At 36.6% G+C, this 22,590-nt stretch overlaps 1 protein-coding gene across 4 annotated transcripts in view; it reads left to right on the forward strand.

Moving 5' to 3' along the window:
• KCNIP1 (potassium voltage-gated channel interacting protein 1) overlaps positions 1 to 22,590 on the forward strand; it is a 567,622-nt gene that overhangs the window by 433,820 nt on the left and 111,212 nt on the right. The gene's annotated exons all lie outside the window — the stretch shown is intronic.

Genomic DNA, 22,590 nt, shown 5'->3' on the forward strand with positions numbered 1-22,590 from the left:
TACCAGTTTGTACAGAATGCAAACATCAAATGTGGCAGATGTATCATGTCATACACACCCACACCCACTGATAACACAGGGTTTTGAAAGTGTGCCATGACAGCAGACAAACCTTTCAGAAGCAAAATCTATGGAATCTTATCAGCATTGCAACATTTATATTACTCATAAAACCTGCAGAGCTCACTTAATTCTCAAATAAATCATAACTTGTTATGGAAATAGTATGATTCAATTAATAAAGCCTTGTCTGTGAAAGACAAGTGCTTTGAAAGTAGTAAGAGCACAAAACTTTATATACTGCATACAAATGATAACATTAACTGACAACACATGACACATTGTTTCAAAATACTTCCTACCTAAACTAATAAACAGAATGACCACAGGCAGGCAGTTGGAGTAAGAGCAAAAGTCTTTGCCATCTTCCCCATTGACTTTGCTTGTGGCGAGCTGGCAGGAAGCATCTGAAATTACAATTATGTGATGGCATCTGACCACAGCGGTGCTGCAGGGGCCACAATCTTACAAATACAACTGGTCTGAAGATCCTTGAAATTTCAACTCCAGAGAAGTAATGGGTCTCAGACTTCCGATGCTCTCTTTAAATTAATCTATCCAGTACCTTATTTCAAAAATTGTGCCCTGTGATGCACTGTTTCGCCCAATTGAAGGTTACAAGCAGACAGGAGAGTTTTAATAATATATAGATCAGTGATGGCTAACCTTTTTGCCATCGCGTGCCAGGAGAGGGGGGGGCGGGGGAGGGTCGCATGCGCACGTGCCCACGCGCATGTGTGTGCAACCCCCTCCCCCCCCATTTTTCTTTCTTACCTGGTTCCAAATCCTCTCTGGGTATTTGGGAACAGCGAAAACAGCCTTTCCCACTCCCTTGGAGGCCCTACGGAGGCTGACAGGGCCCATTTCCCAACTCTCGGTGGGACAGGAAGTGACATTTTTTGCTGTCCCCAGCCTCCAGAACCTCTCTAGGAGTCTCTAGGAGACTCTCTAGGAGTCTCTAGAGGCTGGGGACAGGAAAAAAATCACTTCCTGTCCCACCGGGAGTGGGGAAATGGGCCCTTTCAGCCTCTGTAGGGCCTCCAAGGGAGTGGGAAAGGCTGTTTTCACCGTTCCCAGATACACAGAGAGGATCTGGAGCCAGGTAAGAAAGAAAAACGGGCCTTCCCCACACCCCCAGGCCCTCCAGAGGCAGGAAACAGCCTGTTTCCCTACTTCTGGTGGGCCCAGAAGGCCCGAAAATCAGCTGGCCGGCGCACGCATGCGCCCCAGAGCTGAGCTGGCATGCCCACTAATATGGCTCCGCATGCCACCTGTGGCACGCATGCCATAGGTTCGCCATCACGGATATAGGTCATTGATCTTCCATTAGGCATTACATTAAAATAGATTAAACATAGTCAGGCCCATCTGGCCCTGATATTTCATCCACCCAAAGCCTTCTAGAGGAATCAAAAGCTTTTGTAAGGCCATAAAAGTGGGAAGGAGCCTCATGCTGGTTCTCAGGATAGGAGCTCCCACAGACCATTTCCAAACCCTCTCCTGCCATACTTTTGGGGGCCTTCAAGCAGGTGTTCTCTGCTCACTTGGATGGGACAGGCAGAATCTGTGTGAGATACATGGTCTGATAGATATCCAATCCCTTTACAAAGCTTTATAAGTAATAACAAGCATTCCATTATATTTAAAGGAAGTGAAGGCATTATAGTTTGGGCCCAACATCATTTTCTTGTCTTGTCCTTAATACGTGTCTTTGGCAATTCTATTGCCTTTTTAGTTTTTGTAAAGTGGTTGCTATTTTCCAAGACCAAAAAAGAATTGTGAGAATAGGCTGTTTTCCTGAGATGGTTGAATGAAAGTTGAACCAAATGCACAGTTTGCATTTAAGATTCTGATCTTGTATCTGCATTGGATAATCTTCTGTTTTACACCAAGCTGAGCAGCCAGTCACTGAAATTGTAACAAAGAGAAATCAGAACAACAATTTTCCCTTTTCTTTTGAACACCTGGCCAATATGTAGCACTCTACCGCTTTGAGACCTATGCAGCTTATGAACCCCGACTCTGACTTTCAGCCTATAATTTGGCTTTGAGAAATGTGTTCAGTAATATTTAAATGCATTTTTGGAGAGTAAATTGTTGTTCTCAAACATTTTAAGACTTTGCAGAGAGAGCCTTTTTCCAAACAAATTGCCACTTTTCTGAAAAACTGTATTTAAGGCCAATGACAAATTTTGTAACTTTCTTGGACTAACTTCAATTTTTATACGTCATTGACAAGATGGATGCAATGAGAGAAAAGCAATTTCAGCCAGGTAGACATATTTGAACCTATTAATGCTGAATATTATTTAAATTTTGAAAGCACCTATCTCTACAGTGATTCTGGGTGGCTTACAATTTTAAAAAAATAATGAAAATGAGGCCATATTGCAAAGAAAAGACAGAAACATAAATCACTATCATTCTAACTAGAGGCTTGGGAAAATAGAGATGGCCTTCAGCTTACAACTATAATTGAGCTTGACAATAATAGTGATAAGTCATAACAGTTATAAAATAGATCATCAGGTGACCAATCTGATTTTATGACACGTTTTGCAGGAGTCATTAAATAAATGCTGTGGTCATTAAGAAAACCCATTGTTTGATATCGGCAGTTTTTTCTGGAAAATGGTAATAAACACTGGTTTCCGGCAAAATTATTATAAATCATGATGACATAATCATGGGGGCACTGCAAACAGCTGAAAATGCGGGTTGGTAGCTTGTTACAGATGAAAATACCTAACCTGATATCTGTAAATATGTGTGCTTGTTTATATGTCATTGTGTGATGTCATTGTGTCACTTACCATTGGTTAGTACTTACCATTAGCCCCGCCTTCTCTGTATATAAGTTCTTGCTCCTCCCAGATTAGTGCCTGTCTAATTGTGTTCCTGAGGAAGAAAAGAAATAAATATTACTATTACAAGAAAGCCTACAGTCTCTTATATATGGGCCTAACCAGGATAACCAAACTAGCAACAAATTGGTAGCAAGAGGATGGTTTGGTAGGCCCAACCGAACATAAAGATGCAAGACTCACATAACGACAAAAGAAGACCTGCCACCAGATACATAACGAAAAGAATGGCAGCTCAACTAACTCCTGACAAATATACACCACTTGAAAATATTAAGAAACAAACGCAATTACAAGAAAATGAACTGCTAACACCAAACAAAGAAGATGAGGTAAAAAGAAAAATACTAGAATTAATAGAAACAACTACAGCTGAATCAAATCTGCTTGTGAAAATCCGCAGCATAATAAACGACCACGGAACAGCAGCAGATAACGAAAATAACAAACAAGAAAACTGCAAGGTAAGAAATTCAACCCCTGACTTCAAAAATGACACCAAAGATGGCGACAGCTTCCCGCCTTTTTCATGGCAGCCATCTTACCCACCTAATACCTCTAAAATGCCTGACCAATTACTAAAAGAATTCCAAACCTCAAACTACGAAATAAAAAACAAAACCTACCAAGAAGATGATTACCCGAGTCCAAAAACAAATAAAAAACAATTATTTAAACAAAACAAAGCTCAACCTACTGAAGTAGAAATAGACAATGCTATACAGGTGCTAACTGCAGCACTCGGGACTAAACTAACAATACCAAACAAACAACCAGAAAATGAAATAGAAAATTCTAAACTACCATCTACCAAAGGCCAAAAAGAAATAGACTGTCTAAAGAAAGGCCTAGCCACCCGAAGAAAGACAAGCTGGCAATCATACTTACCTACTGAAGAGCAGCTCCCTGAACAACCCGGCTCCATTGGCAATGGCGGCCCGCCTCAAGCTCCACTTACTGACGACCTCAGAGAAGACTCCCCGATGAGCAGAGCAGCACCCCAGGCATTCTTCAGTCACCAGAGGCCCTCCGGAAACAAAGCAGAGCAACAGAAGGCCGTCTGGGACTTCACCCCAGGAGCTGCAGACACAGGAACCTCCCTCATCGACTGCTGGAGAAAAATGAGGACTGAGCATGCCCAGAACGAGCCTGCAAAGAAAGAAGAAGGAAACATAAATACAAGTCAGCGCAACATAGAGATAAGTAAATACAGACATACATCTACCATACCCAGGCCTTATTGTGAGTATGCTAAGGTCTTAAATCATGGACAGCTACTAAACATGAATAACACCTCACTACACTCAGGGACAATACCTCCAGACTTTATAAAATTGAAATTAGATGGAAGCAACTTAATGGAATGGGATCAGTGTTTACAGATTGTATATATGAAAGAAAATGTTTTATTTTTTATTGATAACCCACCAAATAAGCCTTGGACCTATGAAATAGACTGCCTCCACCACAAAGCATACTATATGTTAATTGTTTCTATTTCCCCAAGTATACTCCCCAGTATAGAGCATAATTTAACTGTATTTGAAGTATATCAAAAATTATTCAGACTATTCTATAGCAAAAATGTAGCCACTACCACAAAAATCTCTAGGGAATTCTATTCTGCCAAACTAAAACATGATACATCCATGAGTGAGCATATCTTGAATTTAAACGCTGTAAGAGCAGACCTTATTCAAAGGGGAGAAACCATTTCTGACAACACCATGAAAAGCATTATAATTAACTCACTAGATCACAGCTGGGATAACTACATTACACTAATAGATAACCTAAGTATAGAGCAAATTACTTTAGAAAACCTTACCAATAAGCTTATTACTGAAGATAGACTTAGAAGAGAGCGATATACACAACAAAGAGAAGGTAGAAATCAAAGAAGGACTGATTTCAGGGCCAGAGACAGATACCCACATGAATGTCTCACATGTGGATCTGAAAGACATCAGAGTAGAGACTGTCCCAAGAATATAGGATACAGTGACTCATATAAACACAAGGATAGAAGAATACACTTTTTAGACAGAACCTCCCCAGATTACAGGTATAAGAGAAGAGAATCACCACACTCTAGAGAAAGACAAACATACAGAAATAACCCTAGAGAAAATAAGAAAGGATCACTATATGGAATAAGAAATAATAACACTTTGATATCTGATTCACTCAACACCTGGCTCATAGATTCAGGAGCCACATGCCATACAACTCATAATAGAGAAATATTAAGTAACTTCACTGAAAAGAAATATTATATTAAAGTAGCAAACCAAAATAGAGTCCTAGTGAGAGGAATAGGAGACACGCATATAAAAGGTATAGGAAAAATAGAGGGGGTACTATTTGTGCCCGAAATTCCAAATAACATATTGGCAACCCTAAAGTTAAGCTTAGACAATGCAATAGAAACCACTTTCAGAGGTGGAAAGGTATTCATGACTAAGAACAACAGAAACATAGGTAAACTATTTACAAATGATGGACTAACATACCTACTGCCACAAGATAACGAACTAGTCTATGCAAACTATCAATTAAGAAACAAAAAACCAAATTCAGATAGCCATGATGAAAATAATGATAAGAATGCATCAAACACTGATACTAATATGTCTGAAAATTTAAACAATGGAAAACCTATTCACGATAATTGTAGTCACTTACTCCACAGAAAGCTAGGACACGCGAGCTTTCCAGTCATACGAAAAATGTTAGAGTGTTCCGAAGATTTAAAAATAAAGAACTGTAAAAATTACTTAGAATGCTCTGTATGCAATTCTTCCAAAATTAAAAACAAGCCAAAACCCAAAAAAGCCACCCGCACCACACAATCAACCTTTCAACTAATTCATATGGATGTAGTAGGCCCATTAAAACCTTCAATTAAATACAAAAAAAGATACTTCCTGACCATAGTCGATGACTATAGTAGATTTGGTTTTGTATACACCCTTAACCACAAAAGTGAGGTTTTCAAAAAATTTAAGGAGTTCTTTAAAATGGTAGAAACACAATACAATACCAAAATCAAACAAATAATGACTGACAGGGGGTCGGAATTCCTATCCAACGAATTTTCAATTTGGCTAAAATCACAAGGAATATTGCACTTTAAATCTTGTCCATTTTCCCCATTCCAAAATGGAGTCTCTGAAAGGAAGAATGGTTTGCTACAAACCATGGTTAAATGTGTGTTAGATGATGCTGGTTTAAACCAGTCATTCTGGGCTGAAGCCCTTAATTATTCCAATTACACTATAAATCGCTTATGGTCCAGTACAATCAATAAGACCCCATACGAACTCATGTATGGAAGGAAACCAAAAATTGGGCATTTACACGTATTTGGTGTATCTGCTGATGTATATGTGCCCTCACAGTTAAGACGCAAAGGAGAGAAAGTATCCAAAAGACTGATATTTATGGGGTACGAATCAGGAACCAAGGGATATCGCTTCATTGATAAAAATAATCACTTCATTGTATCCAGATCTGCCGTGTTTCATGAACACATGAACTGGTCAAAATTACATCTCAATGAAATTTACCCAGAATCAAAAAATATTACACACACGCACGCAAAACATCACACATCAGATACGAACCCCAAATCCACATCTACTAACAGAATCAAATGCCCAGTAATAGTTAATGATGAATGGAAAAAAGGACACCCCACTTTGAAAGTAGATCAATTAACCGAAAAAGAAGCTAAGTATATGCATAGCGATGAACATCCCCAGAATAGGCCCATTAGATCCAATAGGGGCATAATTCCTAAAAGATTAGATGATTACGTACTGTCTATCCAAGCTAAACACCTGACTCCTAACACATATGATGACATACTTAAGCTACCCCTAGAAGAAAAAAGTAAGTGGGAGGAAGCAATGAAAAAAGAGATGGACAGTTTGAGAGAACTAAATGTATATACACCAACAGACCTGCCCACTGAGAAATCCCCTATTGGCACTAGGTGGATCTATAAAATCAAGGAGCTAGAGGATGGTAAATTCCTATACAAAGCCAGGTTGGTGGCTCAAGGCTTTGCCCAAAGATTTCCGGATGACTATGAAGACACTTATTCCCCAACCGTTAGATCAGAAAGCGTGAAAACAGCACTAGTGTTAGCTTCTATCTTAAATCTGGAAGTATATCAATTTGACGTGCAGACAGCCTATCTGCACGCTGATCTAGATAAAGAAATTTATGTGAAAGCACCCCCAGGAAAGGATACAAAAAAGGGAGAAATTTGGCTATTAAACAAGAGCCTTTATGGACTAAAACAGTCCGGTAAGCGGTGGTATGAGTGCTTATCAAAGATACTTAAAAATATGGGTTTTGTAGCTACTTCATCTGATTTTTGTTTTTTCACAAAAAAAAATAATGATTCTATTGAATATGTTTTGATTTATGTTGATGATATATTGTATTTTGGACACGACAAAATTAAATGTGATAATTTCGCTGAACAACTAGGCAAAAATTTCAACTTAAAAATATTAGGAAAGGTAAATAAGTATCTAGGAGTCCAAATTGACAAAACAGATAAGGGGTTCAAATTATCTCAGAAAGACAAGATTATGGAACTCATACAAAAATGTAATTTAATTAATTCAAAAATTTGTGATACTCCTATGTCAACTGATTTTTATAGGAATGTGTATAATGAGTACGAACCATTCAAGGATAACACGTTATATCGATCAATTATTGGGTCCTTATTATACATATCTAATTGGACCAGGCCTGATATCACCCTTGCTGTAAATTTGTTGTCAAGACATGTAAGCAATCCTAACTCATACCACTGGGAAGGAATTAAGAGGATTCTAAAATATCTAAAGTCTAGCATTGATATGTGCTTATTCTTAGAACCATTCATTTCTGAAAAACCAACTTTGACCTGCTACGCTGATGCTGATTGGGCTACTGATTCAAAAACCAGAAAAAGTACTTCTGGATATGTTTTTCTTATAAATGGCTGTGCGGTGCACTGGTACACAGGCAAACAGAATTTAATTGCCACTTCCACAGCGGAAGCCGAATATGTTTGTTTATCCAAAGCGGTCAACAATCTAACTTGGTTCGATGACTTGTTAACCAATGTGTGGGATGAACCTGTTTATCCAATTATTATCAATGAGGACAATAAGGCAGCAATTGATATATCAGCTTCCGAAGCAATAGGTCAACGATCTCGACATATCGATATAAAATATAAACATGTAAGACAACTGTCAAGTATAGGATTTATTAAAGCTATCCATTGCAATACTAGTGAACAAATTGCTGATATCCTCACTAAGCCATTGCCAACCAAACAACATATGTATTTGACTTCCAAACTTGATGTGCATATATAATCTTAATAACCCACCATTAGTTAGGTATTTTAGAGGGGGATTTGTTACAGATGAAAATACCTAACCTGATATCTGTAAATATGTGTGCTTGTTTATATGTCATTGTGTGATGTCATTGTGTCACTTACCATTGGTTAGTACTTACCATTAGCCCCGCCTTCTCTGTATATAAGTTCTTGCTCCTCCCAGATTAGTGCCTGTCTAATTGTGTTCCTGAGGAAGAAAAGAAATAAATATTACTATTACAAGAAAGCCTACAGTCTCTTATATATGGGCCTAACCAGGATAACCAAACTAGCAACATAGCTGAGCACCTAAAGCATAGTCACATGACCACAGTAGGAGTGGCTATTGGAATCTCAGAATGGGTCATAAGTAGCTTTGGGGGGAATTTACAGCAACATTGTTAAAATAAAACTCAAAATAGTTAGAAAAGGGTAAAAAATGAAAATAAATTGTGTTGTTTATGGTATGTGTGAAATGAAAAGAAGCTTTAATATTCCATTGTTCATTTTGATGCACACAAATTCTTGCAAAGCATCAGTTACAGTCAAAAACTCATTGATAATAAGCTGATCTAACTCCTTAATATCCTTGTTGTCTCCTTTACTCAAAAACAAACCAAATCAAGATTTTCCTGTGATTATGAAATTAGAATTTGTTTGTTTGTCGAATTTATATACATCGTACTGTTTGGGCGACTTTAGGTGGCTTACAATAAATGGACTATCTTGAAGTAATCACTTTTGTTTTGAATAAGGATCATAGTTCAATCAATTAATTCAGTTCAATTTGATCAAGTATTGGAAACAAGGACAAAATGATAATTAAATAACAATAATGTAAACATTGCCTGTAGACATTCATTTGGGCTTTTATTAGGTCACGTGTTTTTAGTTATGGGCAGATGGCATGCCAAAATTTACAACCAAAGTTTTCTCGTTTAATGAAATAAAATTAACATAAAATTTATCAGGCCAGCTTAGACATGGGGAATAAAAAAGAGGCATTTGCAGTTTTACAAAGAAGCACTGCATGATAAATGGATTTAACAGCATTAGAGCCGACGTGGCGCAGTGCAGCACTGCAGGCTATTTCAGCTGACTGCTAGCTGCAGTTCGGCAGTTCAAATCTCACTGGTTCAAGGTTGACTCAGCCTTCCATCCTTCCGAGGTCAGTAAAATGAAGGCCCAGATTGTTGGGGGCAATGTGCTGACACTGTAAACCACTTGGAGAGGACTGTAAAAGCACTATGAAGCTATATAGAAGTCTAAGTGCTATTACTATTGCTATTAGTGCTGAAGAGGCAGGTACAAAAGTTATAGAGGCTTTATTAATTTTCCCATTAAAAGCTTTGTTAAGATGCTAAATCTAGTTCCAAACAAGTTGTTGGCATGGCAAAGTTATTGTCATGATATAACTACCCAGTTTCCCTCTCAAATATTTTGTTCATTCTCTGATAGGTTCTGAAATCAAGCAATGCTCATTTTATTACCTTAGTATAAAAACCTTTGTCTAATTATTTTCTTAGCATGTATACATTGTTAAATTTAGAAACCAAATTCTTCAATGTATGAGTGGCAGCTTTTAATTCTGGAAAAAAGATTGAATCTTCACTAAACGTTTATACAGGTAAGATCTGTCTGAAGAAAGCTGAATGACGAACTATTATTGTATAACATGATCAATGTATTTAATAATTTATAAATCAAGAAGGATCCTCTCCTCCCCATACTCTTTTATTTTTTATCAAATATTATTTATTTCAAGTTGCTCAGGGTAGCATATAAGATTAATCAACACAAATATAATAAACAGGTAAAAATCAATCCATTTTTAAAGCAAGCCAAAATGTGTTGTTGACTGTGTCTGCATACCATAATAGATCAGAATTCCACAAAATTCTGATTCACTTTCAATTATCAATTGGCTTCTTCTACCATTGACTGAATAAACTTCAAAAGCTCAGTTATGCAAACCAGGATTCCTGACTTGTTCCTCATATTTGGTAAATGAAGCCGGAAGAAGACATTTTATGTATCAATCCACAGAACCTGAGGCTTTAACTCTTAACTCAAATCCATTACACTTTTAAAAAGAGATTAATATGTGGACCATGTCATATATTTTATATTTGTTATGAAAGTATGATCCAAACTGGGTGTCAGGTTTTATTTTATACAGATCTATTTAGCTGTAGGTGTTAGTTTGACATCTATCTATATATATATTTCTATGGCGCAAAATATCAGATGTTGGAGAGATTCATTTATCATATGTTCACAAGCTATAGTAGGTTCATTCACGACTGGCTTCAATTCATCACACATAAAGTATCAAACTACTACATTCAACACTGCTGTTATACAATATAGGTAGACATTTTGGTGGCACAGTATTTAGTTACGATTCTCTCCCAAGAGTTATTTGTATGAATAAGAAGATTCTTCTTATCCTTGAAGACATTACTTTAAAATGTTGTTATTTGGTTTACTCAGAGTGCTTTAATTACACTAATTAACTCGCGCATTGGTGAGATCAGAACAAATGACAACATTGGTTGTATTGCAGTTAATTTACCACTTATGCAAATAGCGTTTTCAAAATATTTGGGCATTGTTGAGATTATGTTATGACTTTGGTATAAAAGAAATGTTTAAACTTCTCTCAGTAGGTTCTTCATTTGAGAAATATAACAGAAAAAATCTTTAGCTTTTCAAATGAAGGAACCAATTTACAAGAGTTTGAAATCTTGTTGGCATCAGGTTTTATTTTGTTTTTTATGAAAAGCCAGAGTTCTTCACTCTGATTTAAAGAAATTAGAAGAATATTAGAATAGTTGGAGGAAAAAGAATTTAATTAGTTAATCTATGTGTGTGTTTCCAGAAAAGCATCATAGAAAATGGTTTGTAAATATTTTGATCTCAGTACCTCTTTACTTTCTTAAAAAATAATGATGAACTCAGAGCTTTGATTTATGTAAGTTGTATCTATCAATATTTTCTGTTTGTTTATTTATCTTAAATGCCACTCACCCCACCAAACAAATTTAAACGTATTTATTTATTTGAGATTACAACCCTTCTGAAAGGATCTCAGGGAACCTCAGGATTCTCCAGGTCACTTTGAGAAGCACTGATCTAGGACATTAAGCTTACACTCATAATTCAACCAGTTCAGCTACTATGAGCAATTGCCAGCTTTTCCTCAGAATATGGGACCATTCTGAAATATACATAAGGAGGGAAGACTTTAGCTATTTAGCATATTTTAGTATGCTCAAGGAAATTCCACACAGGAATTCCCCTCTGCATCATATTCAACAACAATACAATATAGCAAACAGAATTTATATCAGGCTAAACTCATAAGTTATTCCACTGTTCTAGACTACTAGTGCAATCAAGGCTGAGAAACCCTTCAGGTACAAATAAATTCACAATTCTGAATCCTCTGTTTCTCATTTATCTGCCATTCCATCTTCTACATTGTGCTGTTTTCCTTTTCTTTTTGCTCATCGAGTTATGAAGAAAAGGGTGGCAACGCTTGAAACCTTTCTCCAAAGTGTCTTTAGAAAATGTTAAAATTAAAAAGAGAAATATAATCAAAGGAATTACTTGAAAGAGGTGAAAAAGAAAGAAGGAACTGAGGAAAAGAAAGGAAATAAAAAAAAGCACAGAAACATGGTGATAGAAGGGACTATCTGGATATTGATTTACTGTGGGTCATCAAGTCACTTTACTACTAAGCTACAGTTTGTATATTCATATAGTTATTTTCTTTAATTACTCATCTCTCCTTAATGTCCTAGTTACAACTCAGCTATTTGTTTCCCATAAAATTCTAAACTCAAGCTATAATCAGGAACTTCAATTTAGAAAATGTAAAATATTTTGCCTTGCTTTTCAATATTCTTTAAATTTCAGTTCACTTATAAATGTATTTTTTTCTTTCGCACAGTTTTTTTTCATTCCAAATTATTATCCTCAACCTATAAAATAGTATCTGTCTATGATTCAGATCTATGTTTCTGTGCTGAGGGCGTGTTATCCTTGTCTTAGCCTCAGTGTTTATATCTACCATTGCTGGTGATATCCAGATTTTTTTTAAAAAGATGCTGTAAAAACATTTCCAAGGCCTTCAATCCATCTGTTTCATTATTTCTAATAATATTGTTGAATAGCAGTATTTCTTTCTTCAGGAAAATTTAGCCTTGCATTAAAAGCTTCTGATTTTTTTGGGGTGGGTGAGGATATCAGATATATATTGATGGTCATGCTCATTTGGTTCTATGAGGAAGTTATTTGGTCAATACAGCTTCAGGTTCAAAAGGTTGTTTTTATTATTTACAAATATATACATACATACGATAATGAACAGGGTGTCCTGTTACTTTTTTACCCTAACTGTATGACTCAGATGTTGAGAGGAGAGAGAAGTTCATGTGTTGTCTCGCTGAGAGATAGATGAGAGAGAGAGAGAGAGAAAAAGGGGAAGATATCCAAGTGGTTTCTAGGTAAGAGTCCAATAAGAGAGTTCATTGGCTGATATAGACACATGTGATGTCTGTAAAGACTTAACCCCTTCTAGTCTCTGGTGCATCATATGCAGGCAATATCTGACAGAGGAGGGCAATACATTTGAAACATATATTTGGAAAAGTTAAGCAGCTCCTCCATCTTTTTTCATGCATGAGTAGCTGCTTTGAAGGTTTTTCCTGTTTGGTCACCTCATGTTTGCCATTCAATATTTCCCCACCCCTGGTATCATTGTGATTATTATTTTCAGTTCTTTTCTTAATGATTACCAATAGTGAATTTGCCTTTTTTGCCCCCCACACACTGAAAATTCACATACCTGGTGAATACTTTCCATTCAAAATATTCATTGCAGTCTCTCAGACACTGATTGCTTACATCTGCATCAATGTGTATATTTATTCAAAAGAAAGCACAGTTTCTCTTTTTTACTCTTGATAGATTTGTAAGTGTCAAATAATATATCTAGAAGAATTCTGTTATTATCCAGTAATTAATAAGCCTCCTTAAGAGTCCTTGAAAGGTTCTACACAAGTGTTCTGTACTACTTTAGGGCTGGCTTTGGATATGAGTGATATCACCCCACTGTCTGTTTTTAGTTGCTGAGATAATTATTTATTATTTATTTCTGGTTGTTGGAAATTGCAGCAACTTTTACGCATTCTTCTGAATTTCTGAGGTGAGTGATACATTTTTTACATTGGTGAGAATTCTTGCTTCTCTCACTCCCCCTTCCCCCCCAAAAATCTCTGGGATTCAAACCAGACACGAATCTCTTTCACTCCTCACATAAAGATCCAGTGATATGTTCCTGGAGCTTGGTTTTTTCAGTATCTGTTGTTGTGTCCTCCCATCCCCATGCACGAACACTTTTTAATACAACTGAAAAATGGTATAAAGGCAGCTAGGAAGCCTTTAAGAAAGACATTTGTTTATACTCTGTGCAATTGATCTTTGCTAAATATTTTTGGCAAAAGAGAGCCAGTTTGTACACACTCACCCACCCACCCACAGACAGAGAGACATATATACACATATATACATATACCAGTACATACATATATACACATACACATTGTATATATATATACAGTATAAGGTATCAGACTAGAAATTAAGACACCATGAGTTCTAGTCCTGCCTTAAGCACTGATCTAGAATGAGCTTGGACCAGTCACTCTCTCTCAGTACTAGAAAGCAGGCAATGACATGCTACTTCCAAAATCTTGCCAAGAAAACTGCAGGGACTTATCCAAGCAACTGCCAGGAGTTCTCTGCAGTGGAGGAACAAACATCCAGTTTAACCTGTTTTGATGAGTTTCAATAGAAATGTCGATCATACAGAAATTCCTGTCATCTGTGGTCTGCATAAATCTTATCTCTTAAATCATAAACCCTCCATGTTTAAACCTTTGAAGAATTATAAAATATGATTGAAGTACAGCTTAACTTTTGCTAAGCCCAAGTTGAGTCTATTTCATTGAGGTTTGATCTTCTATGTGCTTAAGGATTTTGACTTTAATAATGCTTCCCACTAATTTGCCAAGCGAGAGAAAGTTATAAAAATTTGTTGATAAATATGTCACATCCTACTTCCCTTTTAAAAAATTGTTCTTGCATTGGCCATTTTCCAGTTCACTGAAGGACATATGATCTATTTCTGTTATAAAAATTAGCACTTTCACACTTAATAGATTTGCATCATTTCTGAGTTCTCCTTGTCTACTAATGGGCCACAATTTCGGCATATTTTAGTTTTATTGCGTTTACCAATATCTTCATTTGATTTATTTCTGTATTATTTGTTTATTTCCCTTGGCTCAGTGCTAAACTACTCATGATGTTATTCATATCTTTGTAGTTTCTCTTACATTTTTAATGAATGGCTGGGAAGGAAGGGCTGAATGTAGCAGGGATGTTTTTAATCTTTTGCCTAACAGAATGTAGTGAAAGCTTTGTTCCCAATGCAGTAAACCAATAAAAGGGACTAACTGCAGGATGAACCTTCAGGAGAAGCTCATGATTAAAGAACCTTCTCCCATGCTACAATTTTAATTTAGTTTCCTCTCCCTCTGCTCCTGTTTTCTTGGTTATTTATTTATCTATTTTAAATCAGACTCTCCTAGGCTTTGAATGAGAAACTGACTAGTCTGAATCTTACTTTTCATTTTCCAGTTTGTTTGCATCACAAATAGTAAGCCTTTACTATACCCTCCTGCCAACTGTTCCCTAGCCATGTTTACCCAGAAGAAATTCCATAGTTTTCCAGATATGTGTTTTTGGTTACAGATGCTAAAGTTTTTAAAGGACCTTGGCTAAAAGTACTCTTTCCCTGGAGCCCGTCTTCTGTTGGGATCTATGAATAATGTGAATGATAAAACCCAGCCAAAGATCAGTATTCCCACAAGAAAGTGAAGTGACACCATGATTGAGGTTCTTCATCTCTGGACAATTTGATGAGAGCATTTAACATTCATAATAAGCCATGACAGATCAGTCATAATTAAAAAAAAACCAAACCATCAAACATCATCACATGACTTGCTTGGGGAAATGATTTGCCAAAGATGTAGAAAGCTTCTTATCATGACTCCTGTCTGTACACATAACTTTTGATATATACATTTGGGCTTTTTTAACCCTTAAGGTTGGTGATTGTGTTTATTGACATAACAAGCACAGCAAGACAGTGTGTCCTTATACTTTCCCCTTGTCTGGCTTGTAGTTTTGAAAACTCCAGTTAAGGAATGCAAAATTCATAAAATAAATTTCTAATATTTTAGCGCATAGTTTATATCTAGGTTGTATTGAATATTGGTTTGAAGATGGTTATTCACCTTGAGGGGTTGGAATGCCCTTTTTCTTGTTCTAATAAACATTGCCCGTGAAACAGACCACCAGAATAAAGCATTTTAAAAGCATTCTCTTTCTCTAAGGCCTGATAAAAGTGGATGAAATGTTGAATCATCTTTGAAGTTTCCATAAGTGAAATGGTGATTTAATTGAAAATAACTTTATCCACCTTCCCCAAAGGGCAAGATAAAAGCAAAGCAGAGCAAAGAAAGGGGATGGAAACTGGGAAAAAAAAGGGAGAGGGAATCCTAGTGAATTCAATTAAAAAATACAAAGACAAGCTACAGATTCAGTGGGGAAAGGAAAGGAAGTGAGCTTTATCAAATGTATGCAAAAGTTACCTATTATTTGAATGAATACTTTTACCTTTATGTTCATGATCTTTCTTTACAGCATTGTTAGGACTCTTTATTTCAGTTGATTAGTATCCATATTAGTCTTGCCATGTAAAATGAAATAGAACACGGCAAACTCAGGCTTCTGTTTTCCTCTACCTCATTCCTCCTCCTGTGGCACAATTAGGAGAAGAGCAGTCTACTTTAAATTAGAATAAATCACTGGTTAAGATTAATTCAAATCCATCAAGTTGTGATTCATAGCCATGGAAAATAAAAGGCAGCTTCATAAATGATTTTAGAAATTCAGGGGTCATGCCCTTGACACCTCTATTTTCTGAGTCAAAAGAGTCTTATTCTACCTTTGTTTCTAGTACCAATACTGACTTTTAAAAAACATTTTTCAGTGAATGCATACCAAGGTCAATAAATAAATCTGTCTGCTCCAAACTCGATTGCAGAAAATATGACTTCAGCAACAGAGTGGTCAATGCCTGGAATGCATTGACTCTGTTATTACATCCTCAAACCCCCAAAACTTTAATCTTAAACTGTCTACTGTGGACCTCACACCATTCCTAAGAGGTCTGTTAGGGGTGTGCATAAGCGCACTAGCATGCCTACCGTCCCTGTCCTACTGTCCCCATTTATTCGTACCCATTTCCTGTGTTCATATCCATGTTTATACTTATAACTATTATCTCATACATGTTTGACAAAACAAACAAACAAACAAGAGCTGGATCCCAGATTTAGCCTAGGTTCCCATTCCCAATCCTTCTAAGTGATAACAAAACAACAAAACCCAAAAGTGTTGATAGCTTGATTTGGAACCAGCTTAATTTTTTCATGCTAGGAGTCAGAAATGTCTTGTCCCTGACAGCAAAACCTTTTTTAAAAAAACTTTCAAATCAGGAGAAAGGCTTGCCTTTCTGCATGAGAGATGACTGCATAAGGCAAGACAACTGATGGAAAAATAAATAAATAATGAGACTTGTCTCATTTTCTTGATAGGTGAGTTTCTATGCGTACTGGAACCATTAGTAGCTTATTGTCCTCAATACATGCATCAAAAGTATTTACTTTTGGAATTTTCATCATCTATCAGTAATAAAAAAAAGTCTTATTCAATGAATATAAATTCCATAACATGATAATGTTGACTATTAGTTATACCTCAATAAGAGGATTTTTTTCCCCTTAATATTTTGGCTGACTAAGAAGTCATTAAATGAAACTTGCTTGAGAAATGCCATGCAGAGAAAATGGCTAATATTCAAGTTATATTTATTGTGTTTTCTAACAATTGGAGAAAAATGTGCCACAATAATGCTGTGAAAACATAACTCTTCTGTGGTAATTGTTTTTAACTTTAATTAAATGAGTTGATGAATTGGCAGTAGCTAAATGTGCTAGAAAGTTCTGTAGGGTGGATTCATCATTCCATTCATGAGAAGTTTGCACCAAAAAAGAAGAAATTTTTCACCAGTTTCAATTTGCCCCCTGCAGTCCTCAAAATTTTTGTTCTGGGAGGGTTTGGGAATCCAAAGGAACAAAGGTAATGTTAGAAACTGTAGAAGGAAGGAAAAAAATAATCAAAATGTGTTTCTTCATTCTGAAGAGACCTTTTCTGGAGCTGAAAGGAACCAGTTATAAATCTGAAACCAACCCTTATTTATTTCTAGTAATTTTTTAACTACATGCCAACATTAATATGTTATCAGTGATTGGTTATATAAATTTAAATGTCACTTGAGGTGTTAGTATACTATTAAAGATCTCTTTTTCTCAGCCAGAATTTAGGGAAAACAATAATACAAGAAACTGCTGTCATGCACCATAAACCAAACATCACAACTGCCCTTCTTTTACTGTACAGGCATAATAATAACATAATAACTGAAAGTCTGTAGGGGTAAAAGAATCCATTCTCTCAGGTGGCCTATACAGAAAAGAAGCAGCAAGATACTGAATTGTTGTATGCCATTCAGATTATCTTACTTATACATATATATATATAAATTTATATGCCACTTATCTAATTGTAGAACAACTATGGGCAGCTTAGCCTTCTAAGAAAGAATTCAATCTTTATAGAAAGTTAAGAAAACTGCATTGGCTTTTATATACGGCAGGGATAGGGGCGTTTTGTCTGTCACCTCAGGCAATTAAATACCTTGGATTAGTTTTGAGTTTATCCAAGAACATAACATCAAGGATTTAAGGCACACAAAGCAATTTCCTTTGAATGTGCATTTCCTATTCAGTATTTAGAAGTACTCAAGGATAATATCTATAATAAGTCTTCTATATATGTTCAAAGCACAAATCTATGTAGACAATGTGGGCAAACCTGAAGACCCCATTAGACCAGAGATTATTGTTTTGTTTTTGAGTACAAATAAAAATATATCATTTTCCTATTTTGGTTTGTGTCTCACCAATTATTAGGTGTCCTAAGGGGCAACCACATGTATGAGACAGCAGTGTGTTGCAGCTGCTGAAAAAGTCCTAGGCTGTATCAAGGTAGTGATAATACTGCTTTATACTGCACTGGTAAAACCATACTTGGAATATTACATCCAGTTCTGGTCACGACACAAAGTGATGTTGAGAGTCTAGATAGAGTGCAGAGAAGAGCAATAAAAATGATAAATGGTCTGAAGGCTAAACCATATGTTGTATGGTTGTGGGAACTAGATACATCTAATATAATAAAGAGAAGGACTAAAGGCGACATGATAGCAATCTTCCAACAGTTGAGGGCCTGTCACAGGGAAGATGGCTTTTTAACTTTTCTGTGAAGTTGATCCTTTGTTTTTTTTTTCTACCTAGTGGAGCTGACATAAGCTAATTCTGATAACAAAATAAGAGGCAATTTGAATATGTTTTAAAATGATCAGTATAGCAGATTTAATGACTTCCAATCAAGCATATTATAAAACTATTAATTTTTGTTTTGTATTAAGACTATCATCAACATTTTACCATCATTTTTCTTTTAAAAAGTTGCTTCTGGGTTAGGACGTGAAGGAAGGAGGAAAAAGTGAAGATGCTTAATGGACAGAACACTTTTTCCTCAATAATTATACCTGATTGTAAAATTGCCCTTTCAAGAAATAGAAATCTGAATCATTATTAGTTATAGGAGATGTCTATGTTTCCTAATTAGAAAAGAGAAAAGTTGCACATTTCTTTGTATGTTATTGTCACATTTTTCCTCTTTCTGGCAGTATTCTCTTTAAATTGCCTACCCTTGGAACAAAGAGAAAATGGCAAGATTACCATTATTTTAGACACATAACTACCCTGGAACTCATCCATTGAGCACCATATCTTGGTCACCTATTAATTCCTATTAGCTATCTAATTGTTGTAGTGAAAGACCAAGCCAACATATTTGTTATTTTGTTTATTTGCTTTTTTTTTATCAAGTGGTAAAAATGGTAACCTTCTCCCTATGGCAACTCTCTGGTACACATTAGAAGAGCCCCATCATGTTCAGGTTCCTGCAGGAATGTAAAGAAGTAGAGGGGTTGCTTTTAATCTACATAAATTCTTAAAGCAACAGCAGCAGCTTTGTCTCCTCTCCTGAAAAATCTGGGGGAAAAAAAGCCCAAGCTCCTTGAAAAAAATCTGAAGCAGGGGTGAAATCCAGCAGCTTCTGATAGGTTCTGGAGAACAGGTAGAGGAAATTTGGAGCAGTTCAGAGAACCACAAATACCCCCAGGAGTGGGGAGGGAATGGGGATTTTGCAATATCCTTCCCTCTGGAGTAGGATGGGAATGGAGATTTTGCAATATTCTTCCCTCTGGAGTGGGGTGGGAATGGAGATTTTGCAGCATCCTTCTCCTGCCACACCCACCAAGCCACACCCACCAAGTCACATCATGCCATCCAAGCCACTCCCACAGAACCGGTAGTAAAAAAATTTGGATTTCACCACTGATCTGAAGCTATTTGTGGTTATTTTCCCAAAAGATACTTAATTTGCTTGACAGCTGGGGCCATTCATCACTTCCTATTAGAAGTCCTATTTCTGTGTCCATCAGTACATCACTGTTTGTGCATATTTTAAACCTACAGGATGTCATTCTGAGGCTATATTCCAGCAGTGATTTTTTTATTATTATTATCCTAAGGAATCTGCTTCTTCCTAAGAGCAGATTTCTGGACTTTTCACATCACAGGGGAGATGCAAACTGCTAATGTTTCTGATCCAAATTTTAACAAGAAAGATTAAGAGATTTTAAACTATAGGTCCTGAATGAACCAAAAATTGATATTTTACATGGCTTTCAAATTAAAACTCTGCAAGCCATGACAAACCATTCTTTTAGGGCATTGAAAATCCCAGGATGAACCAGTTAATGAAAGATTAAGAAGTGCTTTCAAGTTTTATCTCATTTCCCTTTGAATCATTTCCCAATTCCCAGTGGCTAATTGTTTCTACTTTTTCTCCGGCTCAGTCACTAACAATATGCAGCTGATATGAAGCCAAAATAGAGAGAATAGGAGACAGTAACTTTTATGCAGGTTTCTTGGGGTTCTGTTCTGCCCGAGCTCCGGATTTCCAAGGATATTGACACACACCAATGGTCCTTATCAAATTTATTAAGTAGCAAGAATAAACCAAAGTCCGGCAAAGGTTGACAACCAGCCCAGAAAACAAAATGCGATAAGACTTTTCCAAGAATGCTGTGATGATAATTACAAGTTGTTTCCAGCAAGAAACTTACTAACTGCGTGTGACTTAAATAGGCTAATGGAGTAGCCAATTATCCTCAAGCCTTACTCTCGAGGAGACCTCCTCCTCCTGAGTAGCCACTCCTGCCTTTTGGCAGCCCTGCATGCTCGAGCATTGAGAAGAGGCTCTTCCATTTCGCTCTCTCCACTGGAAGGAGCCTCTGGAGGTTCTGAAGGCCCTGGCTGAGTCTCTGCCTCTGGAACCACATCCTCTTCAGCCTCCTCGCTGTCCAATGCGAGCGCTGGCTGCACAGGCTGCTGGCGCGACACCACACCATCCTCCTCGTCATCGGGATCAGCCACGATCCGCGCAGGCTGCTGGCGGGCCACAACAGGTTCCTTTTTTGTCTTGCAAAAAAAAAAAAAAAAAAACACCCCACCCTCAAAACATCTTCTCAACAAATAAAAATAAGGATCTGGTTTACCTCTATGTTTTCCAAGAAATGTTCATTATAATGTGTACTGACATTCTTGATTCTGAGGGATCCTTGGTGTTCTCTGAGCTGGGCTGTGTTCTTGTAGACGTTTCAATAAAACATGTAAGAACACAAGCCAGCTCAGAGAGCATCAAGGACCCCTCAAGTCGACCCTGAGCTACAAATATTCTCCTTCATTAGTAGATTTGATTCTCCATTGTGATGGGATTATGTTGTCATTATACAGCAGTTATGAAGAGTGAGAGTCATATTTTAAAGATTTTTGAGCAAAGGTATTGTCACCTGGGGGGGGCGCAATGGCTTGAAGATTAACTCGCTGAGTTTGTTGGCTGGAAAGCTGACAGCCGGGGTTCCAGACCTGAACACTGCATGATGTGAGCTCCCATCCTTATCCCAGCACCTGTCCACCTAGCATGCAAATGCGAGTAAATAGATACTACTTGGTAGGAAAGTAACAGCAGTCCATGAGCCTCAGTATATAGTCATGCTGGCAATATAACCATGGAAATGTCTTCAGACAAGGTATATATATACATTAAGTTAGAATAATATATATTCAAGTTCAAGGATAGCATTGATGCTAGGGGAACTTAACTAAAATGTTGAGATCTGGTAAAGCATAACTAGAATGATTTATTTAGTACTTTAATAACAGTATGAAATCTGTCTCATAGTTATTAGGTATGTGAATGGAGTTTTCGAAATGCACAATTTGAAAAAGTGATCAGTGACAGCAAGCACTGATCTGTAACATAAAATTCACCATGAATTGATAGCTCATGCAGTAAAATTTGATTTATGTAACATGGTACTTCTCTAGAGAATTCCCTACTGACCTATACCTTCTGGATCTGATAGAGAGGAATGAAAACAAATGTGAATTCTAATGTGATGTGACTTTCCAGATGGTTCAGTCTTTCAGGATTCATTTGGCACCAAATTGTCTTCACAACTCTATGTATATTCATCCAGGAATCATGTTTTTCTCACTATTTAAGCAGCCGTAACTATTAAAATGTCAAGAAAACTGCTTGCTATTCATAGTGCTGACATCATTCAACTACTTGTATTGTTTTCATAGCTTACATTTTTTAATATATTCATGATTAAACAAAATAAGTTATAGGTTTAAAACTCAACAGACCAACTGTCTTTTACCAAAGATTTATACTGATTATTTTACTTTTGGACCACTTTTCATTCTGCAATAGCCCATTTTCTATCCACAATTCCCATTTCCAGAGCTTTTATAATTGGGCATCACCATTATTTGGTGTGGAGCAATGGAAAAACAGTTTATAGTGTCCCAAAAATTGACTGACACCTTAATGTCAAATTCTTTAAACATTTTTAAAAGACAGGTCATTTTG

Source organism: Pantherophis guttatus, chromosome 2, assembly GCF_059756535.1.
Source record: "Pantherophis guttatus breed Tessera chromosome 2, ASM5975653v1, whole genome shotgun sequence".
NCBI lineage: Eukaryota > Metazoa > Chordata > Lepidosauria > Squamata > Colubridae > Pantherophis > Pantherophis guttatus.